This window comes from Procambarus clarkii, chromosome 20, assembly GCF_040958095.1.
Source record: "Procambarus clarkii isolate CNS0578487 chromosome 20, FALCON_Pclarkii_2.0, whole genome shotgun sequence".
Taxonomy (NCBI): Eukaryota; Metazoa; Arthropoda; class Malacostraca; order Decapoda; family Cambaridae; genus Procambarus; species Procambarus clarkii.
The window spans coordinates 11,605,953-11,629,939 of NC_091169.1; the positions used below are offsets into that span (position 1 = coordinate 11,605,953).

The 23,987-nt window shown below is 39.8% G+C and overlaps 1 long non-coding RNA gene across 1 annotated transcript; it reads left to right on the forward strand.

Annotated features, from left to right (window-relative positions):
* The first annotated feature begins 13,066 nt into the window (after positions 1–13,066).
* Positions 13,067–16,012, forward strand: LOC138366594 (uncharacterized). Its single transcript, XR_011229169.1, has 2 exons — positions 13,067–13,803; positions 14,311–16,012. It is a non-coding gene; the product is annotated as an uncharacterized lncRNA (long non-coding RNA).
* The last annotated feature ends 7,975 nt before the right edge of the window (positions 16,013–23,987 follow it).

The following is a 23,987-nucleotide window of genomic DNA, read 5'->3' on the forward strand; positions in this document are numbered from 1 at the left end:
GTACCTGGCAACCGTCCTCCCGGGTGGGCGGGGCCGGGCACCTGGCCGTAAGCAGCTGGTCGCTTGACACAGTCAAGGTGCCAGACTTGAACACCGCTCCTGCCACAGTTTATACATTTTTCACTTACTGACTGCAGTTCCTTTATGAGTTTAAAACACACCTCAGATTTATGAGGTTCACCACACACGGCACAGAAAAAGTTTTTGCTTGTGCAGTACCTGGCTACGTGACGTCCCCATCGTTGACACTTATAACACCTACGAGGGGGAGGGTTGTAGAGGGCAATGTTATAGTGCCGACCTAAAGCTGCTCTAGAGTAAATTCTGTCCGGTATAGGCGTGGCACCTTTCCATGTGGCAGCTATGAGTCCATTTCTCAGACGTTTAGAGTTTACAATATTTTCATCACAAAGATATTCAGGCTTAATGAGTTTATTAACATTGAATATGACAATGTTTACTTTTGGACGCCTAGGTGCTGCATTTTTCATCTTAATGCCTGCATACTCTGTGTTTAGCAACACATTTACAAAAGCACTATCGTTTGTAACGAAGACATAGTCACTTTCATCTCTAGGTAACTTAATGACCTTATCATAATGTGCCTCAGAAGCTTCACAAAACCACTTCACTTTTCTCTCTACTGTGGTTCCCAGAGGAAAATCTAGTCGCACATGTCTGACAGCAGCCGAATTTGGTGGGTTTGATCGTGCCCTTCTCAACTGCTTACGGCGCTGACTTTTACTCATTTGCACCGTGAATCCCTCATCATCTGCACCGCCTTCTGATGTGTCGTGGGGCACTACTGAGGAGGTGGCACCATCATTAGAAAACAATTGACGAGCGTGCGATGGGTCCACAAAGTCACTATCTGGCAACGGCGATGTGCTGCCCGGCACCTTATAAGTGACTTCAGACCTAATGGTATGAGGTACTGTGAGCTTTGTAATTACTTCATACTTCAGGAATATTGGAAGATATTCTTGAGCTGTACCCAGAGTGTGCTAGTGGAGGCTAATAGATCAGCCTAACATTTCATGTTATCTCCTGATTTTTTAGTCAGGAGTTGATTTGATTTTATATTGAGTCTGGTATTTTCTCCGCTGATTCCATGTAGTCTAACTTTCCTGTGAGATGGGGGTATTAGATGAGCTTATAGCTAGTTTTTGGTCAACACTGTGTAATAATACAATACAATACAATACAATACAATACAATACAATTTTATTTAGGTAAGGTACATACATACAATAAATATTTACAAGGATTGTTTGACTTATAGGTATAGCTAGTACATACAATGCCTAAAGCCACTATTACGCAAAGCGTTTCGGGCTTTTAGTATTAAACTTAAATGACAAGCTTAATACTAATTGAGCATAATGAGTAGAATGAAAACAAGAAATGAAAACATAGATGAAAAAGCAGCACAAATACAATTATGTCGACAAACAGCGCTCTTTAAAGAAAAAAAACAGACATTGGTTGACAATAGAAGGGTAAGGTAGGTTACAGGGAATTTATTAGGTATAGCTTCGCTTTTAACTTAAACTGGTTGAGAGAGGTACAGTCTTTAACATGGTTGGGAAGGTCATTCCACATTCTGGGCCCCTTGATTTGTAGAGCATTTCTAGTTTGATTAAGTCGTACTCTAGGAATATCAAAACTGTATTTATTTCTGGTGTGATGCTCATGGGTTCTGATACAACCTTCTATGAAGCTTTTGAGATCAGGATTGGCATTATAGTTTAGCGTTTTATATATGTATAATACACATGAGAGAATGTGCAGTGACTTAATGTCTAACATATTCAGAGATTTAAGTAGGGGTACCGAGTGATGTCTGGGGCCAGAATTGGATATTGTCCTAATAGCAGCTTTGTGTTGAGTAATTAGAGGACGTAAGTGATTTTGGGTAGTAGAGCCCCAAGCACAAATACCATAGTTGAGATATGGATAGATAAGGGAGTAATAGAGAGTCACCAGGGCAGGGCGTGGTACATAATATCTGATCTTAGAAAGAATGCCCACAGTTTTTGAAACTTTTTTTGATATGTTTAGAATGTGTCCCTGGAAATTAAGCTTGTGGTCAATGAGAATGCCAAGGAATTTGCCATCTAATTTGTTACAAATTTGGGTATTGTTTATTTTGAGATTTATTTGATTAGAGGATTTATTGCCAAACAGAATATAAAAGGTTTTGTCAATGTTAAGGGTGAGTTTGTTGGCAGTTAGCCACAGATGGACTTTATTTAGCTCAGTATTTACTGTGGCATTTAGAGCAAGGGGATCAGGACTGGAGTAAATGAAGGTTGTGTCGTCAGCAAATAGAATTGGTTTGAGGTGTTGGGAGGCATTTGGAAGGTCATTAATGTAGATGAGAAAGAGGAGAGGGCCAAGTATGCTGCCCTGGGGAACACCAATGTTGATGGGTAGGGTGGGAGAAATTGTATTATTCACAGAAACATATTGGAGCCTGTCAGTAAGGTAGGATTTGAGGTATTGTAGGGAGTGTCCTCTGACTCCATAATGATGTAATTTAAGAAGAAGGTTTTGGTGGTTGACAGTGTCAAAAGCTTTACGCAGGTCCACAAACAACCCAACAGAGAACTCATTTTTATCAAGAGCTGTATGAATCGAGTTAAGCATACTAATAAGTGCATCGTTAGTGCTTTTTTTGGGTCTGAAGCCATATTGGCAAGGGCTAAGTATATTGAGTTTGGCTAGATATGAGTAAAGCTGCTTATAGATTAGTTTTTCAAAAATTTTTGATAAGTTTGGCAGGATAGATATAGGTCTGTAGTTGTTAACATCTGTGAGATTACCACATTTGTGGACAGGCGTTACTCTCGCTTTTTTTAGAATATCTGGGAAGGTTTGGAGTTCAAGTGACTTGTTGAAGAGCAAAGCAATAGCAGGGGCTAAAGATCTGGAGGCTTTTTTGTAAATTAAAGTTGGTATCTCCTCAAGGGCACCAGACTTGGTTTTAAGGGAAAGGATTATCTCATTGACGTCAGTGGAATTAATAGGCTTTAGGTACAGAGACTGTGGATAGTTACCTGAAAGATAGTCATTAATGTCTGTACTGGAAGATGGAATATCATTTGCAAGGGATGAACCAATGGAAGAGAAGAACCTATTGAACTCAGTAGCAGAATCAGAGGCTGAAAGCTGACCATCGTTATTAGACAGGAGAGTCGGTTTGTTATTTAAAGACTTCTTTGATCCCAATATTTGAGAAATTGTTCTCCAAGTTTGTTTAATGTTGCTCTTTATTTGGGTAAATTTATCTTCGTAGTATTTAGTTTTGGCTCGTCTAATTATCTTAGACAGCAATAATGAGTAATTCTTTGAGAATTCTTTGGAGACAATTCCTAACCTATACTTCTTCTCAAGGTCATGTTTTTTATTAATAGATTTAAGTATTCCCTTTGTAAGCCAGGGATTGTTAAGCTTTTTGGTTGTGACTTGTTTTGTAAGCATAGGACAGTGGGTATTATAAAGGCTAAGAGTTTTTTGAAGAAAAGATTGTACTGCACGGTTGATGTCCACTATGTTACCTAACTCGGACTCCCAGTTGACATTATCAGCAGCAGTTATAAAATTGTCTATAGCAGTTTCATTGTGTAGTCTAAAACGTATCACTCTTGACTCAAGAGGTGGTTTGCTAATGTTAGTTAAGAGAAATGTGGGGTAATGATCTGTAGTGCTATCGGTGATTATACCTGAAGTAAGCGGAGAGGTTATGTTCGTCCAGATGTGATCGAGCGTCGTGGCAGTGCTATCAGTGATTCTAGTAGGTCTAGTGATTAAGGGTATGAGGAAGCAGGAATTCATACATTTGAGGAAGCTAACAGCAGTGGGGTGTTCAGGCTCGCAGAGGTCAATATTAAAGTCCCCTGCGATAATTAGGTGGTTTTTGTTCAGTCTGTTATCAAGTATTAGATTTCTAAGGTTTGAGTTGAATTCGGACACATCAGTGTTAGGAATTCTATAAACTGCACCCACAGTCAGGACAGACTCGGCACCCTTGACTCTGAAGCTGGCGAAGATATACTCCCCATAGCAGTCTCTGGTTCTAATTTCTTTTAAGCATGTTAGTTCTTGGTGGTAGTAAAGAGCAGTGCCACCACCTCTCTGAATTTGACAACAGTTGTGAATTGCTGAGTAGTTAGGCATGTTAAAGAGCTGAGTAGTATCCTCTTTCAACCATGTTTCAGTAAGTATAATAAAAGAGAATTTGTTGTCAATAGCTTCAATCAAGGCACTAACATCATCGAAGTGTTTACCTAGGGATCTAACGTTCAAATTGATTACAGAGATATTGTGATTATGAGTTAATACATTGTTTACATCATGTGCTGCAAAATATCTGCAATTTAGATCATTAAAGTGATAATTGTCATAGATAGTGGATAAGAGGTTAAGTTCAGGGTCTATACTTGTCTGCATAAAAAAAGCTGATTGCAGGAAAAACAAGGGAAGAAAGGCAAATAACAAGGTAGAAATAAGCTATAAAATAGGGAAAAAGATGTACACAATACAGATTCAGATTCAGATGTTTATTCAGGTAAGGTATATACATACAAGTGATGTTACATTAATGGATTGATATATAGATAGAGCTAGTACATACAATGCCTAAAGCCACTATTACGCAATGCGTTTCGGGCAAGAAAACATTAATATCTAGAACTTAATACTAATTGAGCATAAAGAATAAAAGATGATGAGAACAAATACAAATAAAGATAAAAAAAAGGGGGAACATGACTGAAAAAGCAGCACAAATACAATAGGTTGACAAACAGTGTTGATTAAAAAAAAAAAAAAAGAAAATAACAGACATGGGTTGACAATAGAGGAGTGAGGTAGATTACAGGGAATTTATTAGGTAGTGTTTAGTTTTTATCTTAAACTGGTTGAGAGAGGTACAGTCTTTAACATGGTTGGGAAGGTCATTCCACATTCTGGGCCCCTTGATTTGCAGAGCATTTCTAGTTTGATTAAGACGTACTCTAGGAATATCAAAACTGTATTTATTTCTGGTGTGGTGTTCATGGGTTCTGTTACAACCTTCTATGAAGCTTTTAAGATCAGGATTGGCATTATAGTTTAGCGTTTTATATATGTATAATACACATGAGAGAATGTGCAGTGACTTAATATCTAACATATTAAGAGATTTGAGTAGGGGTACCGAGTGATGTCTGGGGCCAGAGTTGGATATTGTTCTAATAGCGGCTTTGTGTTGGGTAATTAGAGGACGTAAGTGATTTTGGGTAGTAGAACCCCAAGCACAAATACCATAGTTGAGATAAGGATAGATAAGGGAGTAATAGAGAGTCACCAGGGCAGGGCGTGGTACATAATATCTGATCTTAGAAAGAATGCCCACAGTTACTGTTAGAATACAGTTAGAATACAGTTAGAATACAGAACAAAGCAAACTCAAAAGGGGCTTACAGGGGCACAATGGAGTAAGGGAGTATGGCTAGGCTAGGCAACCTAGGTAATAAATGAAATTAACGAAAAAACATATAAACATGGACTATCTGAGAGCAGCTGTACACCGAGAACTTCAACAAGATCTTGTAGATCTGAGGCAAAGTGAAATTGACACCAGTAATTCCATCTATCATCATACTATCATGCAAGAGGAGCCACACATCTATGGATCATCCAATAAAATCAGCAGACTTCTAGATGTTACTACTGCTCGGCTTAGACTCGGTTACAAGTATCTCTGGGAATTCTCATTATCTGCTGATGTAGACCTGACCAAATGTAAACTGTGTCAACAAAATTATTCGCACACCCTCCGTCACTATGTGATGGAGTGCGAAAAGATACGTGAATTTAGAGACAATTCTATAACCAATGTTCCAGCGATGTGTCAATATTTCATTCAAAATGATCTGCTACCAGAAATTTTAGCCAAATATCCCCAGTTTGCTAACTGTAGGTAGTAACTAAGTGATTGTAACCTATCCACCGCTGCCCACTGGATGGGGGGCGGTGTGCAGGACAAACATATCAATTTTGACACTAGCTCTCCACATATGTCAGTTGCTTAATTTAGAACCTGTACTTGAGGTCGATCTCGAACCCATTGTTGATGTGATGACTTATATTGAATTTTGTAACTAGCTCATCAAGATTGTAACTTGCTTAGCTAAATGAATTGTGGGGTTCAGTCCCTGAGCCCATTATGTGCCTCTGTAACCCTTTCCACTACCGCCCACAGGATGGGTATGGGGTGCATAATAAATGAACTAAACTAACTAACTAACATGGACTATACAAAACACAAGATATAGAAATACAAAACAAAAATATAAACAAGACTAAGCAATACAAAAACAAATTGAGCAAAAATGACAAATGAGGTAGATTGCTTACAAGTACTCTCAGGTACACTGTAAGTAACAATTTTCAATTTGAGATACAGGCAAAGCCAGGGGTACAATGGAGTAAGGGAGCATGGCGAGGCTAGGCAACCTAGGTAATAAATGGAATCAAAGAAAAGTTGAATAATAAGCATAGGCAAATTTACCTAGGTAATAAATGGAATCAAAGAAAAGTTGAATAATAAGCATAGGCAAATTTAAGCTAATGATTATTAACTATAAATAGTTCAGTTATGACTGTATAATTAATAAGACCTGAAGAACTATTTATGCACTCAATTAAAAAAATTTCAGTAAATGACTAGTTAAGAGTAAGTTAAAAATTAAGTCAGAAAATGAAACAATGAGACTTAGGAAACCTAGCCCCACTAGTTGACAGGGGGTTAATTAAGTTAATTCACTGGGAGTGATAATGAGCTGAGACAGACCACATTGGGAGAGGAAAGCGTTGAGGTTCTCTTCTTTAGTAATTGTGAACATTTTGCCCTCTGCGGTTTTTCTCACCTTTATCAGTCCATCTCTAACGAAGCACTGATGAATCGCATCTGGGTTTTTTTGACGGATTTGACGCAGGCGGTAGAGGAGGTGCTGTCTGTTCCTAGTCAAGCACTCGTTGATGTATAATCCCGTCCGTTGGGCTACAGCTGTCCGGACTAGATTGGATTTCGTGAACTGGGAAGACAGCTTCAGGCGAATTTTCCGTTGGTTTTGACTTGATGGATTCTTTTTGCCTACTCTGTAGGCAGCAATAACGTCAGATTTGTTTAGAATGAGCTGCAATTTGTCTTTTATGAGATCCAGAGCTATTTCGACACAGTTTTCACCATCATGTTCCACAGGTATATCTTGGGACGACACTATAACAGAGTCTAGCAGCTTTTGCTGGTCTTGTTCATCCTGGGAGACAGAACGCTGGGCTGAAAATGTACTGATACATGCAGTCATTTTGTTGAGGGCTTCCTCCTGTTTTTTAATGGCTTCATCAGTTTTCAGAAGGTTGCTTTCCTCACGGAGATCATTTAAATCATGCTGTAGTTGGTCTTGGCTTGCCTTGCAGTTTCTAATTTCCTCGCGGAGGAGGGTTATTTCTTGTTGTTGTTGTTGGAGATTAGCGCGAATCGCTAGATTCTCATTTAGAAGACTCAAGATGATAGCATTTTGAGACTCGAGGACTTGGCACAACTTTTTGAACCACTGATTCTCGGCCCAGTTATAGAATTCCGGTGAGGGACCGGAAGCTCGCTTGAGTTGCTTATAGTGGGATGCTAGCATGTCCATAGGAGAGGGTTGAGATGTCTCTGCTCCCTTGCTCAAAGGGGGTGCTGCCCTGGACCCCAGAGCTTCCAGACGGAGAAACACGAATATTGTTTGAGTTGGCCGGGATGGTTGCCTTGTTAAGGGGTTTGTTGTCCTTCTTTCTCTGCACAGCCCCATGTTTAGGAGACATGATTGGTTAGAATGGACTGGGGGTATATATTGTGAAGAAACTTGCGTCAGGCAGCGCGGTGGCGGCAGCATGCACTGGTACTCACAGCCGTAGAGGAATGTTTTGAAACTTAATTGAGATGGAATGAGTTGATTTTGGTCGGTTACTTTGGTTTTGCTATAACATGCTAGGACTCCATATACTTAGCTGCCTCCATGTACTTAGCTGCCTCCTTAGCTGCCTAATTTCTTAGGCAGCTAAGTCTATATTGTATATAGACCTCTGTATATTGATTGTATGAACATCAGGTTGTTCAACGTCCTACCAGCGAGCATCAGAAATATTGCCGGAACAACCATGGACATCTTCAAGAGGAGTTAGTTTAGTTCATTTATTATGGTTCAAGAGGAAACTAGATTGTTTTCTTCAAGGAGTGCCGTGTAATGATCTGGGGCTCAGCTCATTGGTTCTCCCTTCTCCCCTCTTTTCCCTCTCCTTCTCCCCTCCTTTCCTTCTCCCTCTCCCCTCCTTCCTTCTCCCCTCCCCTTGGCCGTCATTCGTCTCCTCTCCTCTTCCCCCCCCCCTGTCGCCCATTTGTCAGGGTCAAGAGGTTGACCTGAGGGTAGGGTGGTCGTGGATACCTTGGCTTCTCCCACTCAACTTCCCCACTCAGATATTTCCCTCCCCACCCCCTCTCATCCCTCTCTGTCCCTCTCAGCAGCGGCCTTCCCCATACCAGGCAGAGTCAAATGTCCCTACTCCTATCTTAGAGGAGACAGGCTTGAACATAAATTATCAGTTTTGTAAACATTGCTCGCAGGTGCCTGGGCTCCATAGACGCGCCTTGTCCCCCTTCTCTAGCTGGGGAGAGCTGACTCAATCTTCAGAAATTCATGTAGCTTTCCACGACAGATCAGTGAAGGTGATTGGCCTGAGATAAGGGCCAAGTCCTTATTGGCCCTAGAGAGCCAGACCTCAGGCCTACGTGTTAAATGGTTGGCCAGGGCCAAAATAATGGGTGGAGCCCTGGGGCTGTATTAGATGGTGGGAGGAGCAATCCTTCCCAGCAATAAGTTGGAAAAACTAAATTTCATCAGTGTGTCTTGGGAGTGTATTAGGAACAGGGCCGCAAGCCCGTATCCTCGGGGCTGAGGGCAGCCATCAACATCGTGGCCGTAGTGCGGGTATTTAAGGTATAGTGCACTTGAGTTTTGTGTCCTCGGTAAATATCCATTGTGCCTCTAGGGAAATAGAATAGGTTATGTGTTCAAATTGTCTTAATTTACATGTTTCATAAAATAAATTGTATAGCTTGTCCAGTGGTATTCACTTAACTCCCCTTTGATATATTTTGCTACTTTGTCATTTTTAGGTGTTGTATTGGAAGCCCCCATGTTCTCCTACTATTAATAGATACTAAAGTTGCCCTTGGATTCAAATAAGTAACGTAAATTACACAAACTAATTTTCCAAAATTTATTTCTGAAATTCATATTACCCGGAGTCCCATGGTTACTGATTCCTTGCCTTCCTGGGGGATCGGTGATTGACACATTCAGGTATGGTTGGTCGGGAAGGTGGTGGCAGTGTAAATGTGTTTTGTTATTGTTTTTTTTTACTAATAACCCTTGTCCTTGGTGTATCTTCCTCATTTAATATTCCTCTTACATACGTGGCCGTCCAGTGAGGGGTCATACTGGACTGTAACAGTGTTAAGCTGGGGTATTGAGTGAAGAGACAGAGATGTACAACAGAGAGCGTATATTACGATCACGAGAGATAACAAGATAACAGGATTAATACTGGGGAACATCGGGTTATTACAATAAAGGCCGCGGTTATTACAGAGGGAAGCGGTCATTACAGCCGGACCAACCGGGCAGGGTTTTTTTTTTTTTTTTTTTTTTTTTTTTTTTTTTTTTTTTTTTTTTTTTTTTTTTATTATTATTATTATTTTCTACCACAGACGTGGCCACACATTTACAATGCTAACCAGCATATATACATTTTCTTCTGTCCTCCATGGACAGGGTTAGAGCAGTGGTGGGTATGTGGGCCTGCGGGCCGCTCCAAGCAACAGCCTGGTGGACCAAACTCTCACAAGTCTGGCCTCGGGCCGGGCTTGGGGAGTAGAACTCCCAGAACCCCAACAAGCAGGTAAGCATTTGGATAGGGTCAGGTTAAGGATTTGTGATGGCACGGGGGGAGGGAAGGATGCAGGTGCCCAACCATTTGGACGGTCGGGATTGAACTCTTATCAGAGAAGACATCCATTATTAGAATAACAAGGCGCCAACCATACCCCTTACAGTTGAAATCTGTTTATTTATATACACGAAGGTACATTGGGTTGTGAGAGTACATAACATTTGTTAAGAGGTACATTGTAGCAAAATTTGAGTTGACGGAGTGGGTAGCACTAGATACAGTGTGAGTTTGAAACACATTCAGAAATAAGGCGCCGCCGAAGGAGGCTAATTTATTATGTACCCCATACTCAACCAGTGAGTAGTGAAGCAAAACATTGATTACATGTCATAAAGTCTTAATCAGACTTCAGTGGCTATTTTTACATTATCATATACAACTAACTTACCGTAGTGTTTGAATGACGAAGAAGGAAAGACCCAATACGTGTGATAATGTGTTATTAAACCCAATTTTGGGACGAACTTATATTTTTCAAGGTTTATCAAATTGAGAGAAAGATCTGGGGGTTGATATCATACCGAACCTGTCCCCAGAGGCCCACATCAAAAGGATATCATCAGCGGAATATGTTAGATTGGCTAACATAAGAACTGCCTTTAGAAATTTGTGTAAGTATATAACAGTTCAAATATCAAAGATTGACGTCTACTAGAAAGGGTAATTACAATTTCTATAGAAACAGTAAAGAACAACAAATCTTTCAGTTAAAGATATCCTACTAACCGCAAAATTATTCTTAATGAAGCTAAATTGAGAAATATAATTAATTGCGAGGAGAGACTACGGGAATTAAACCTCACGTCACTGGGAGACAGAAGAGTTAGAGGGGACATGATCACCACATACAAGATTTTCAGAGGAATTGATAAAGACAGACTATTTAACATATGGGGCACACGCACTATGGGACACAGGTGGAAACTGAGTGCTCAAATGAGGCATAGAGACGTTAGAAAGAATTTTTCAGTGTTAGAGTAGTAGACAAATGAAATGCATTAGGAAGTGATGTGGTGGAGGCTGACTTCATACTCAGCTTCAGGTGTAGATATGAGAGAGCCCAGTAGGCTAAGGGACCTGTACATCAGATGATTGACAGTTGAGAGGCGGGACTAAAGAGCAAGAGCTCAACCCCCGCAAGCACAACTAGGTAAGTACACACACACACACACACACACACTAATGCCCCTATTCACCTAGCAGTAAATTGTAATCTGGAAGTTAGAAAGCTGCTACAGGCTGCATCCTGGGGATGTGTATGTTAGATAAAAATATATGTTGTTTAGATATGATGGAGGAAAAGAGATCGAGAGTCGGTACATATATTAGACAACCGACGCTTAGAAAAGCGGGGTCCAAGAGCTAACAGCTAAATCCTGCATCCTAAATTCTGCAAATAATAAATCAAAATATTTAATATGCACACTGTTATAAATAATGGTGTATTGGCTTCTATGGGGGACTTGGTACTATTAAGGGGTAAGGGTAGTTAGAAGACAGAGTATCAAATATGGGAGAGCTAAAAGGCCCGGCCCCCAAAATAAACTATCCACAGTAGTAATAACTTGCTACTAGACCATATATGTTAGTCTAAGGGTTGATCAATGCGCTCCCACACAGGAAGAAGGGATACTCTGTAATTCATGTACTTATTTATTAACCCCTACAACCCCCCATATACACTCACACCAATAACAATAATAATAATAACTTTACCACACTATCTTACGTTAAAAGCCTTGGTCCACATAGGCAGGATACAAGGTTTACACTAATAACAAGCTAGGGTAAAGTACTACTGGATAAGCACTGAAGCTGGATGCAGCTTAGGGTAGTGAGACCATGTGGTACCCTAATACAAAACACAACACTTAGGGTTACCCCAAACACTGGCAACTACTGCTCCCAGGTCTCACCAATCGTTACTACCAGAGTAGGTACACTTAGAAATCATACAATACTTAACTTAATGGTACAGGAACTTAAGGTAAGGGAAATAAGTAAGAGGAGAAGGGAGGAGATTAGGGGTGCAGCCACAGAGTAGGTCTCGTCCGCACGAACGCCAGCCAGAGAAGGACCTCCTAGCGACCAGCTAGGCCTCCCATGTCGTGGTGCCGGAAGGAGCCTAATTGATCGTGCAGCTAAGCACATTAAAGATCTTCCCCTATGCAATGTATTGTTACTTTACAAATGATTAGAAAGTATTAGTAAGCAAATTTGGTGCCTATGTTATTATTTAATAATCAACCCCCAGCTCAGTCTTTAAATGCTCTTTGAGAAACAATAATAGTCTTACGTCTGGCAGGGAAGATACAAACAATTGCCGCTAGTGATGCACCCAACTGTACTACCAGAAAGTTTAATAGCTCAATTTTGACCTCTGGTTTCCACTGGAGAACCCAGGGTCGTAACACACACATACATGTTTTACATGAATTTGCCTGAGGGCGACCATCTCTGATGGCCTCGACGGGACAGGAAGTCGGCGCTTGCTCAAAGGCCTCCCCCACCCCCGATAAACCTGAGGATTTTTCCGGCTAAATTTTAAACGGAAGTAATGTCTTGGCATTTACGGCTTCAGCGGGTGGGCGGGTCCATGAGTTTATTACGCTATGAGTGAAAAACAATCGTCTGTTCTCTATTTTATATTGCCGCTTATTGAACAAAGGAAAAATCAAACAGAAACTTACTTAAGCACTTTCGTGATAATCAACACGTCATAATATACTTTGGTTGATGTGTTGATTAACAAGGAAGTGCTTAAGTAATTTCCTGTTTTAATTTTCCTTTGTGGTCTTCAACTCTACATTGTCATACTATTCATTACTTGTTAATTTTTTCGTGAAGCCTGTGAGGTGCGGGTATTAGATAAACTTGTAGCCAGTTTTTTTTAACAATTTGTAATTCCAGCACAATGTTGCGTATACCTATGCCTATTATTGAAAAAAAGGATTTATACACACACACACACAAATATATATATATATATATATATATATATATATATATATATATATATATATATATATATAAAGAACACTGTTTCCCAAAAACGGTGGGTTTTCTGAGTGGAAGAAAACGTATGTCTGGAAGCCGACTTTAACCGCCCCAAGCTGCGCGCGCATTGACCCGAGGTTATATAAACCGGGACGGAGACGGCGTGGGCCCCTTTCCCCAAGCCAGCAGCTGCTCTTACATAACGACGTTGCTTTTGCTTTTACAACGACGTTGTCCCAGCCGGTGTTGCTCCTGCGGAGGATGGGCCAGCTGGTGGCTCGGCCGTAGCTGTTGCAGCGGGCGCCCTCACAGACTCGGCTAGTTTCAGCAGACGATGTTACAGCTGCTAACACCCCAGTTCCATCTTAGGCTTCCCGGCAGCCGATGCTTCAGTCAGGAACCTCCAGCTGAAGCGTTCCACCCGACGTTGCGCCCAGCAATTTATTTTTCTTCAATTCTGCGGCACTTGCCGTCATCGGTTATTTACGATATTACATTGTATTCTTACATTGTACGATTATTTACGACATTGTATTCTTAATATTATTCCTTATTACAGTTACTGGATGACGGTTCCCTGCCGTCGATTTCACTTTGCTCCTGTTCTAAAAGATGTAGCCGAAGTTCACGGCGCACTAGCTGCGGCTTGCAGACGCTCGTTGACAACACAAGACTACACTCAGCGGCCACTTAAGGCAGACTCCTTGGCTTCTATCCAGCCCTATCACCCGTCTGGAGGCAGAGATGGGATGGAGACCAAGGGTAATGTTCCCCGCTCACATTCTACATCTGCTTAGGACACAAGCATGTTATAGATTTATTGGCTTTAAGAATTGGTTCTTATTCCATTTTATGGTTTATGTATATATTGCTTTATTGTATATACCCGTTCTTGGTATATGTATTGTTATATTCAAGATTTATAGTGTTTCGTATTATCCCTGTTTATAGTTGCTTTGTGCTTCTTTGCTGTTCTCCTACTGGCTTTCTCCCACCTTTGCTCTTAGCAAAGGTACTTCCCCCTTCTGTTTGCTGGAAGATTCTTAGATTGTTAGCCCCCTTCATTGCTTCAGTATAATTGTTCGGAAAACTCTTTATTCATCCAGGATTGTTAATTAAGGAATCTCTTAATTCCTGTGCCGGGCTCCCTCCCCCCGTTTTACGTCTCCGTATTGATTCAGCTAGGGTTTCCCTCTCGTCTGTGCCCTTGCCTGTCACGATAACACTGCGTGCCGCTTCCGCCCACCCTTACTGCCTTATATCTTTCAGCCTGGGGGAGGTGATCTACGCAACAAAAAATCGACGCACGCTCCGACTGGACCAGGTATCGCTTACATGGTCAGGAATCGACACTCTTCGGATCCTACAAGCGCAGTGCAGGGCGCACGCATACCCTAGCCCAGCGGGCGCCCCCGGCAAGTTCTACCCGGCCTGTGCCCAGTGAACAGGCAACACTTCCTCAGGGCGATTAATTCGCGCCGCCCTCGCAGAGATAGGCTCGCCTTCAGCCGACCACGCACTCTTACCTTTAGAATTGACAGGGCCACTCGGCTCTCTTGACGGGCTAGCCATCGGAGTTAACGGCGGGTCCAGCAACCAGCTGCAACACCCAGCTGACTACGTCCGGGACGTTGTTGCACTGCCATTCTGAGGCCTCCTTGCGACCAGCGGGCCTCGCCCTTCGGGGGGGGGTCCGGCCAGCTGGCCTGCGGTGGGGGTGCAGCGCCGGTCCCCAAGTGTCCCGCTGTCCGCAGCTAATCCTTTGCCCAGTCTACGTGCTAGTAAGAGTAAGGAACCCCTTCTCCTTAATCCTTCTCCCGCTGGCCCTCCCGGGATTGGGGGTGCTCCGCCGGAACCCCCAAAGTGATAAGCCTGCAGATAGCTAAGAAATATTCCCATGAATTGTAATTAGTCTAATTAATGCAACTTTCATTTACTACCTATGGATGTAGTTATTAATTGTAATTGATCTCTACTTTATCATTAAGGATTATTCATTATAATTATTCCTTAATACTTTATTGTTATGCACTAGTCAATAATTATTTATCATTCATCCAAATTAGCTATTGGATTCATTAAAATAATTGCTTATCATTATACTATTTGTTATTATTATTATTTATTATATAATAATAATTTTATCTATTAATTTGTTATTTATTAATTTATATAATAAATTAATTTATTATATATTAATTTTATATATTAATTTATTATTCATTATAAAATAAACAAGTCCCCAATCTGAGCACGTTTTCTTCCAACCTCAGAAAAAAGAACACTGTTTCCCAAAAACGGTGGGTTTTCTGAGTGGAAGAAAACGTATGTCTGGAAGCCGACTTTAACCGCCCCAAGCTGCGCGCGCATTGACCCGAGGTTATATAAACCGGGACGGAGACGGCGTGGGCCCCTTTCCCCAAGCCAGCAGCTGCTCTTACATAACGCCCACCCTCCTCCCGGGATCCTCTGCATCCCCTGTTTTAATTTTGAAAGGGACGGCCCACAGATGTGCTCAAGGGGCACTTGCTCTAGCATGCTAAACATTTGCTGTATCTTTGGGGGTGCTCCGCCGGAACCCCCAAAGTGATAAGCCTGCAGATAGCTAAGAAATATTCCCATGAATTGTAATTAGTCTAATTAATGCAACTTTCATTTACTACCTATGGATGTAGTTATTAATTGTAATTGATCTCTACTTTATCATTAAGGATTATTCATTATAATTATTCCTTAATACTTTATTGTTATGCACTAGTCAATAATTATTTATCATTCATCCAAATTAGCTATTGGATTCATTAAAATAATTGCTTATCATTATACTATTTGTTATTATTATTATTTATTATATAATAATAATTTTATCTATTAATTTGTTATTTATTAATTTATATAATAAATTAATTTATTATATATTAATTTTATATATTAATTTATTATTCATTATAAAATAAACAAGTCCCCAATCTGAGCACGTTTTCTTCCAACCTCAGAAAATGTCGTACCTAGTAGCCAGAACGCACTTCTCAGCCTACTATGCAATGCCCGATTTGCCTAATAAGCCAAGTTTTCCTGAATTAATATACTTTCTCAATTTTTTTTCTTATGAAATAATAAAGCTACCCATTTCATTATGTATGAGGTCAATTTTTTTTTATTGGAGTTAAAATTAACGTAGACATATGACCGAACCTATCCAACCCTACCTAACCTAACCTAAGTCTATAGGTTAGGTTGGGTTAGGTAGCCGAAAAAGTTAGGTTAGGTTAGGTTAGGTAGGTTAGGTAGTCGAAAAGTAATTAATTAATGAAAACTTGGCTTATTAGGCAAATCGGGCTTTGCATAGTAGGCTGAGAATTGCATTCTGGCTACTAGGTACGACATATATATATATATATATATATATGTCGTACCTAGTAGCCAGAACGCACTTCTATGCCTACTATGCAAGGCCCGATTTGCCTAATAAGCCAAGTTTTCATGAATTAATATATTTTCTCTAATTTTTTTCTTATGAAATGATAAAGCTACCCATTTCATTATGTATGAGGTAATTTTTTTTTTATTGGAGTTAAAATTAACGTAGATATATGACCGAACCTAACCAACCCTACCTAACCTAACCTAACCTATCTTTATAGGTTAGGTTCGGTTAGGTAGCAGAAAAAGTTACGTTAGGTTAGGTTAGGTAGTCGAAAACACATTAATTCATGAAAACTTGGCTTATTAGGCAAATCGGGCCTTGTATAGTAGGCTGAGAAGTGCGTTCTGGCTACTAGGTACGACATATATATATATATATATATATATATATATATATATATATATATATATATATATATATATATATATATATATATGTCGTACCTAGTAGCCAGAACGCACTTCTCGGCCTACTATGCAAGGCCCGATTTGCCTAATAAGCCAAGTTTTCCTGAATTAATATATTTTCTCTAATTTTTTTCTTATGGAATGATAAAGCTACCCATTTCATAATGTATGAGGTCAATTTTTTTTTATTGGAGTTAAAAATAACGTAGATATATTACCGAACCTAACCAACCCTACCTAACCTAACCTAACCTATCATTATAGGTTAGGTTAGGTAGCCGAAAAAGTTAGGTTAGGTTAGGTTAGGTAGGTTAGGTAGTCGAAAAAACATTAATTCATGAAAACTTGGCTTATTAGGCAAATCGGGCCCTGCATAGTAGGCTGAGAAGTGAGTTCTGGCTACTAGGTACGACATATATATATATTATTAAATATGACCGAAAAAGTAAGATTAATAATTCTAACACGAATTTTCTCAATCTTTCGTACATTTCTTTTCACTGTTGGTGGTAATTCAAAAATCAATTCTCCAAAATTCATTTTTATTTCTAGTCTGACGCGACACTTGAGCGCGTTTCGTAAAACTTATTACATTTTCAAAGACTTTAGTTTACATATACACAACTGAATAGAACTTACACGTATTGGGTCTTATGTACTCTCACAACCCAATGTACCTTCGTGTATATAAATAAACAGATTTCAACTGTAAGGGGTATGGTTGGCGCCTTGTTATTCTAATAATGGATGTCTTCTCTGATAAGAGTTCAATCCCCGACCGTCCAAATGGTTGGGCACCTGCATCCTTCCCTCCCCCCGTGCCATCACAAATCCTTAACCTGACCCTATCCAAATGCTTACCTGCTTGTTGGGGTTCTGGGAGTTCTACTCCCCAAGCCCGGCCCGAGGCCAGACTTGTGAGAGTTTGGTCCACCAGGCTGTTGCTTGGAGCGGCCCGCAGGCCCACATACCCACCACTGCTCTAACCCTGTCCATGGAGGACAGAAGAAAATGTATATATGCTGGTTAGCATTGTAAATGTGTGGCCACGTCTGTGGTAGAAAATAAAAAAAAAAAAAAAAAAAAAAAAAAAAAAAAAAAAAAAAAAAAAAAAAAACTGCCCGGTTGGTCCGGCACTCCTTGAAGAAAACAATCTAGTTTCCTCTTGAACCATAATAAATGAACTAAACTAACTCCTCTTGAAGATGTCCATGGTTGTTCCGGCAATATTTCTGATGCTCGCTGGTAGGACGTTGAACAACCTGATGTTCATACAATCAATATACAGAGGTCTATATACAATATAGAGCTGATGCTATATAGTCTTTATGGGTTGGCGCTTTCCTCCCCTGAGAGTTCTCTTCCCTTCCCTTCTCTGATACGAGAGCGCTTTGTTAACAAACAAAGTAATACAAACAGTGCGCTAAGCATTGTTAATGGAAGCGCTAATTATATGATGAAGTTCAGTTTAGTTCATTTATTATGCACCCCATACCCATTTTGTGGGCGGTAGTGGAAAGGGTTACAGAGGCACATAATGGGCTCAGGGACTGAACCCCACAATTCATTTAGCTAAGCAAGTTACAATCTTGATGAGCTAGTTACAAAATTCAATATAAGTCATCACATCAACAATGGGTTCGAGATCGACCTCAAGTACAGGTTCTAAATTAAGCAACTGACATATGTGGAGAGCTAGTGTCAAAATTTATATGTTTGTCCTGCACACCGCCCCCCATCCAGTGGGCAGCGGTGGATAGGTTACAATCACTTAGTTACTACCTACAGTTAGCAAACTGGGGATATTTGGCTAAAATTTCTGGTAGCAGATCATTTTGAATGAAATATTGACACATCGCTGGAACATTGGTTATAGAATTGTCTCTAAATTCACGTATCTTTTCGCACTCCATCACATAGTGACGGAGGGTGTGCGAATAATTTTGTTGACACAGTTTACATTTGGTCAGGTCTACATCAGCAGATAATGAGAATTCCCAGAGATACTTGTAACCGAGTCTAAGCCGAGCAGTAGTAACATCTAGAAGTCTGCTGATTTTATTGGATGATCCAGTGTCATGTATTTATTCAGACGAGAACAGCAGCGAACACAAACCAGCGCATATACGAAAAAAACCGGTTTAAATGTACAAACTTTTCAGTGAACGAAGTTGTTTCTAGCCCGGTATCCGAAATCGCAGTAGACGACTTGACCAGTCCCCGGGGAGAGAACTGATTCCTTCAAAAAAGTATATAATCGTATGGTATTATATGTAAAGAAATAATTCCTAGTACATTCTTTAGCTGGAAAAGATGAGCAAAAACATAAATGAAAAATGTAGAAGACTAGTTATAAGCATAAAATAATAAGTAGGAAATATAAGTTATGGAACCAGAAAAAACATTGGAACCCTGGAATGAGTGTCAGGCACCATTTTGTTGCCGTGAGTACCGCTGGTGACTGCCCAGACACAGGCATAAAACTTTGAGACAAATTGCACCTATCATGAGGAAGAAGCACCACCATTGACCGCCAAGTGCTCACAAAAAGTCTAACTCTAAGAAACAACATTCAGGCCTTCCCTAACCGTCAACGTTAATGCTAAACCCTGACGCGTCTTTCGACATCATCACTCGTGCAGTCATCGAGAGGGGAAAGCCTTCCACAAACTACACCTCTTCATCTTCATAAAGAAGATGAAGACTCGCCAGTGTCCACAGTGTGGGAAGGTATTCACTCATCTTGGAAATATGAAGAATCACTTGCTAGTGCATTCGGGTGAGAAACCTCATAAGTGTCCAGATTGTGGGAAGAGATTCGGTCGTCTTGACGGTATGAGGATTCACATGTTAGTGCATTCTGGCGATAAACCTCATCAGTGTCCCGACTGTGGGAAGAGATTCAGGAATCTGGGAACTGTGAAGACTCACAGGATGATGCATTCGAACGAAAAACCTTTTGAATGTACTCAATGTGGCAAAAAATTTAGACAACGTGGAAAAATAATTCAGCACCTGTTAGTGCATTCAGGTGACAAACCTTATGAGTGTTCTGAGTGTGGGAAGAGATTCAATCAGCGTGGAAGTATGAAGCATCATATGTTAGTACATTCTGGTGATAAACCTCATGAGTGTCCAGAGTGTGGTAAAAAATTCAGTCAGCTTGGAAGTATGAAGCGTCACAGGATGGTTCACGCGGATGAAAGACCATTTGAATGTGCCGAGTGTGGCAAAAAATTTAGAACACGTGGAGCTATAATAATGCACATGTTAGTGCATTCATGTGATCGACTTCATGAGTGTCCAGAGTGTGGGAAGAGATTCAAGCAGCTTAGTCATGTGAAAAGGCACAAGATAATACATTCAGGTGATAGGCTAAACACTTCGAGTGTGGAAGATAATTGAGAGAATGTTGATGTATAATAAGGCATGTATTAGTAAATTTATAAACCTTTAAAATAAAATTTGAGAATTTAGCTTCATGAAAATATTGTGCTATTATCATGTTGGATGTCCTTCAGTGGTAATTATGTCATGTTTTGTTTGAAAAATACGCTTCATCATGAAAGGTAAAGATTTAAAGGCTATTATTGTTATATTATTTATTATTGTCTATTATTTATTTATTTATTGTCTGTTATATTATTTATTATTGTACTATTTATTATTGTCTTTTATGAAAGTTAGGTGCTCCTCATAGACCTAGCTAAAAGTAGAGAAGCTGTCAATTAGATACTCCTCAGAGACCAAGCAATAAGTAGATAAGCTCTCAGTGGAGAAGTTAGGTGCTCCTCATAGACAGGGCAAGAGAGAAAGTGTCTGTACAAAAACTCAAACTTTTTCAAAGGTAAAGAATTATTTGTTTATTTGAACAAAAATAAAACAAAATTTTAAATGTGTTTTTTTCTTCATATTTTCATGAATAATATTATTTCTGTTTTTGTTCTCTGTAGAACCTTATTAAACATATAATCTCTGTAGCTAAGTTAGAAAATTTTGTTGTAATATAATCTAACATTGGAGGTGGTATAGAAAACAGCTCGAGATGTACTCAAGACGAAACAATTTTATTTGCGGTCCCCGCAGTTTTATTAGCAGTCTATTATTAGGTTATTTATTAGGTTTTTATTTTATTGTAGTTTTATTGGCAGTCTCCATGGCGCAGTGGTAAGACACTCGCTTGGCGTTTTGTGAGCGCTGTGGCTTGTGTTCGAATCCTGGCCGGGGAGGATTGACCGGGCGTCAATCTGTAGCCTCTGTTCACACAGCAGTGAATGGGTACTTGGTTGTTAAATGATTCGGCGGGATCGTATTCTGGGGAAATTAGGATTAAGGACCTGTCCGAAACGCTACATGTGCTAGTGGCCTTACAGGAATGTAAAAACTCTTGTACATATCAATAAACCCTCAATAAACCAAATTTGCACGAGAAATATGAATTCATTTTAATGAAGGAATTAAAAGCTCATTGGATTCCTCTGCAAACCCATGTCCATTTTATTTTATGTTTAGGGGTATTTATGAGTTTTACTATTCTTGATTAAAAATATAAATTAGATATATTTAAAAATATAATAAAATCCTTTAAATAAATATAATAATCCTTTAAATTCTCCTTGACTAATTGAGCCATCTATAGAATTCCCAATACTAACAGTTGCATTCACAGAGAACCTAAGGAATCTTATAAACGACAACCTCAACAAAACTCACATCAATCTCTAAGGTGACTTCAATATTGACATGTCAACAAAATAGCCCTCAAGTCGACAATTTCCTAAACAGCATGAACTCCTGTATGCTTATCCCCACAATCACCAGGCCCACCTGAATGACTCAAATATCCTCTACTACCTTGGATCATTTATGGACTAACATAACAGTTCCCTTTGGAATAATCACTTACATCCCAACTGGGGACTGGTCAAGTCGTCTACTGCAATTTCGGATACCGGGCTAGAAACAACTTCGTTCACTGAGAAGTTTGTACATACAAACCATTCAGTTCGTATAAGCGCTGGTTTGTGTTCGCTGTTGTTCTCGTCTGAATAAATACATGGCACTTGTTCATATAATTAGCGCTTCCATTATTAGAATTATTTATCCATTCTTAGAATAACAAGGTGCAAACCATACCCCTTACAGTTGAAATCTATTTATTTATATACAAGAAGTGACCACTATCCTACCTTCCTGTAGCAAACATAGACATAACATCGCCAGCAAACAAGAAACTTACCTTTAGGTTACACAGTGAAGTAGCAATAGGCAATCTCACAAATGCACTCCACAATATAAAATGGGAATCTGACTTTAATAATACACAGGATATAAATTCATTAGCCAGCCTCTTCCTTTCCAAAATTCTTAGCCTTTACAATATTCATTGTCCTCTCCTCTCCTCTCCAAGCAAGTAACTGGCAAAAGGTTAAACAATCCCTGGCTCACAAATGGCATCATCTTGAGGTTATCTTGAGATGATTTTTGGGGCTTAGTGTCCCCGCGGCCCGGTCCTCAACCAGGCCTCCTTTTTGTTACACACCCCCCTCTAGGAAGCAGCCCTTAGCAGCTGTCTAACTGCTAGGTAACAGGGGCATCAGGGTGAAAGAAACATTTCGCCCATTTGTCTCCACCTTCACAGGGGATTGAACCCGGAACACTCAGGACTACGAATCCGAATTAAGCACTGTCCACTCAGTTGTCAGGCGCCCCATACTGAAAGGCATACTCAAAGCAATCCACAAGAGACATGAATACAAAAAAACTTTGGATTGGCCTATTTGCAAAGGAAGCCGTTATGAGGTACTCGCTAATGCTTACCAGTATAATAAGAAAAGCAAAACTTTCCTATTATGAGAGTAGATTCAAAGAAGCAAAAGGCAACTTGAAAAGCACATGGAGAGCCATCTATAACATCCTATAGGATCTAAATATCATTCACATAACCAGATAAAAATGTCCAAGGATGGTTATATACCTGCAACAGATCTAGAAACGGCAACTGAATTTAATAGCTTCTTTTCATCGCTTGGTGCTAACTTTGGCAGAAAAAATCCAACAGACTCGGACACGTGTTACCACACATCTTTCAGGCAGGTACCCAAATCCTTTCTCTTTTCACCAGTCAGCCCTACAGATGTTGTGGCCATCATTAACTTACTTAAAGCCAAAACTGAGAATATTAGTGAAATACGATCCATGGAATACAAACACCCAATGCACTGCTGTTCAACAAATCTCTAGTGTCATACCTTCCCCGATATCCTTAAAAAAGCAAGAGTAACGCCAGTTCATAAAGGAGGATATCCGTCAGACACAAACAATTATACACCCATATCAAATATACCTATATTATCAAAAAACTTTCTATATTCTGTTTGGCAATAAATCCTCTAGTCAAATAAATCTCAAAATAAACAATACCCAAATTTGTAACAAATTAGATGGCAAATTCCTTGGCATTCTCATTGACCACAAGCTGAATTTCCAGGGACACATTCTAAATATATCAAAAAAAGTTTCAAAAACTGTGGGCATTCTTTCTAAGATCAGATATTATGTACCACGCCCTGCCCTGGTGACTCTCTATTACTCCCTTATCTATCCATATCTCAACTATGGTATTTGTGCTTGGGGTTCTACTACCCAAAATCACTTACGTCCTCTAATTACCCAACACAAAGCTGCTATTAGAACAATATTCAACTCTGGCCCCAGACATCACTCGGTACCCCTTCTCAAATCTCTGAATATGTTAGACATTAAGTCACTGCACATTCTCTCATGTGTATTATACATATATAAAACGCTAAACTATAATGCCAATCCTGATCTCAAAAGCTTCATAGAAGGTTGTAACAGAACCCATGAGCACCACACCAGAAATAAATACAGTTTTGATATTCCTAGAGTACGACTTAATCAAACTAGAAATGCTCTACAAATCAAGGGGCCCAGAATGTGGAATGACCTTCCCAACCATGTTAAAGACTGTACCTCTCTCAACCAGTTTAAGATAAAAACTAAACACTACCTAATAAATTCCCTGTAACCTACCTCACTCCTCTATTGTCAACCCATGTCTGTTATTTTCTTTTTTTTAATCAACACTG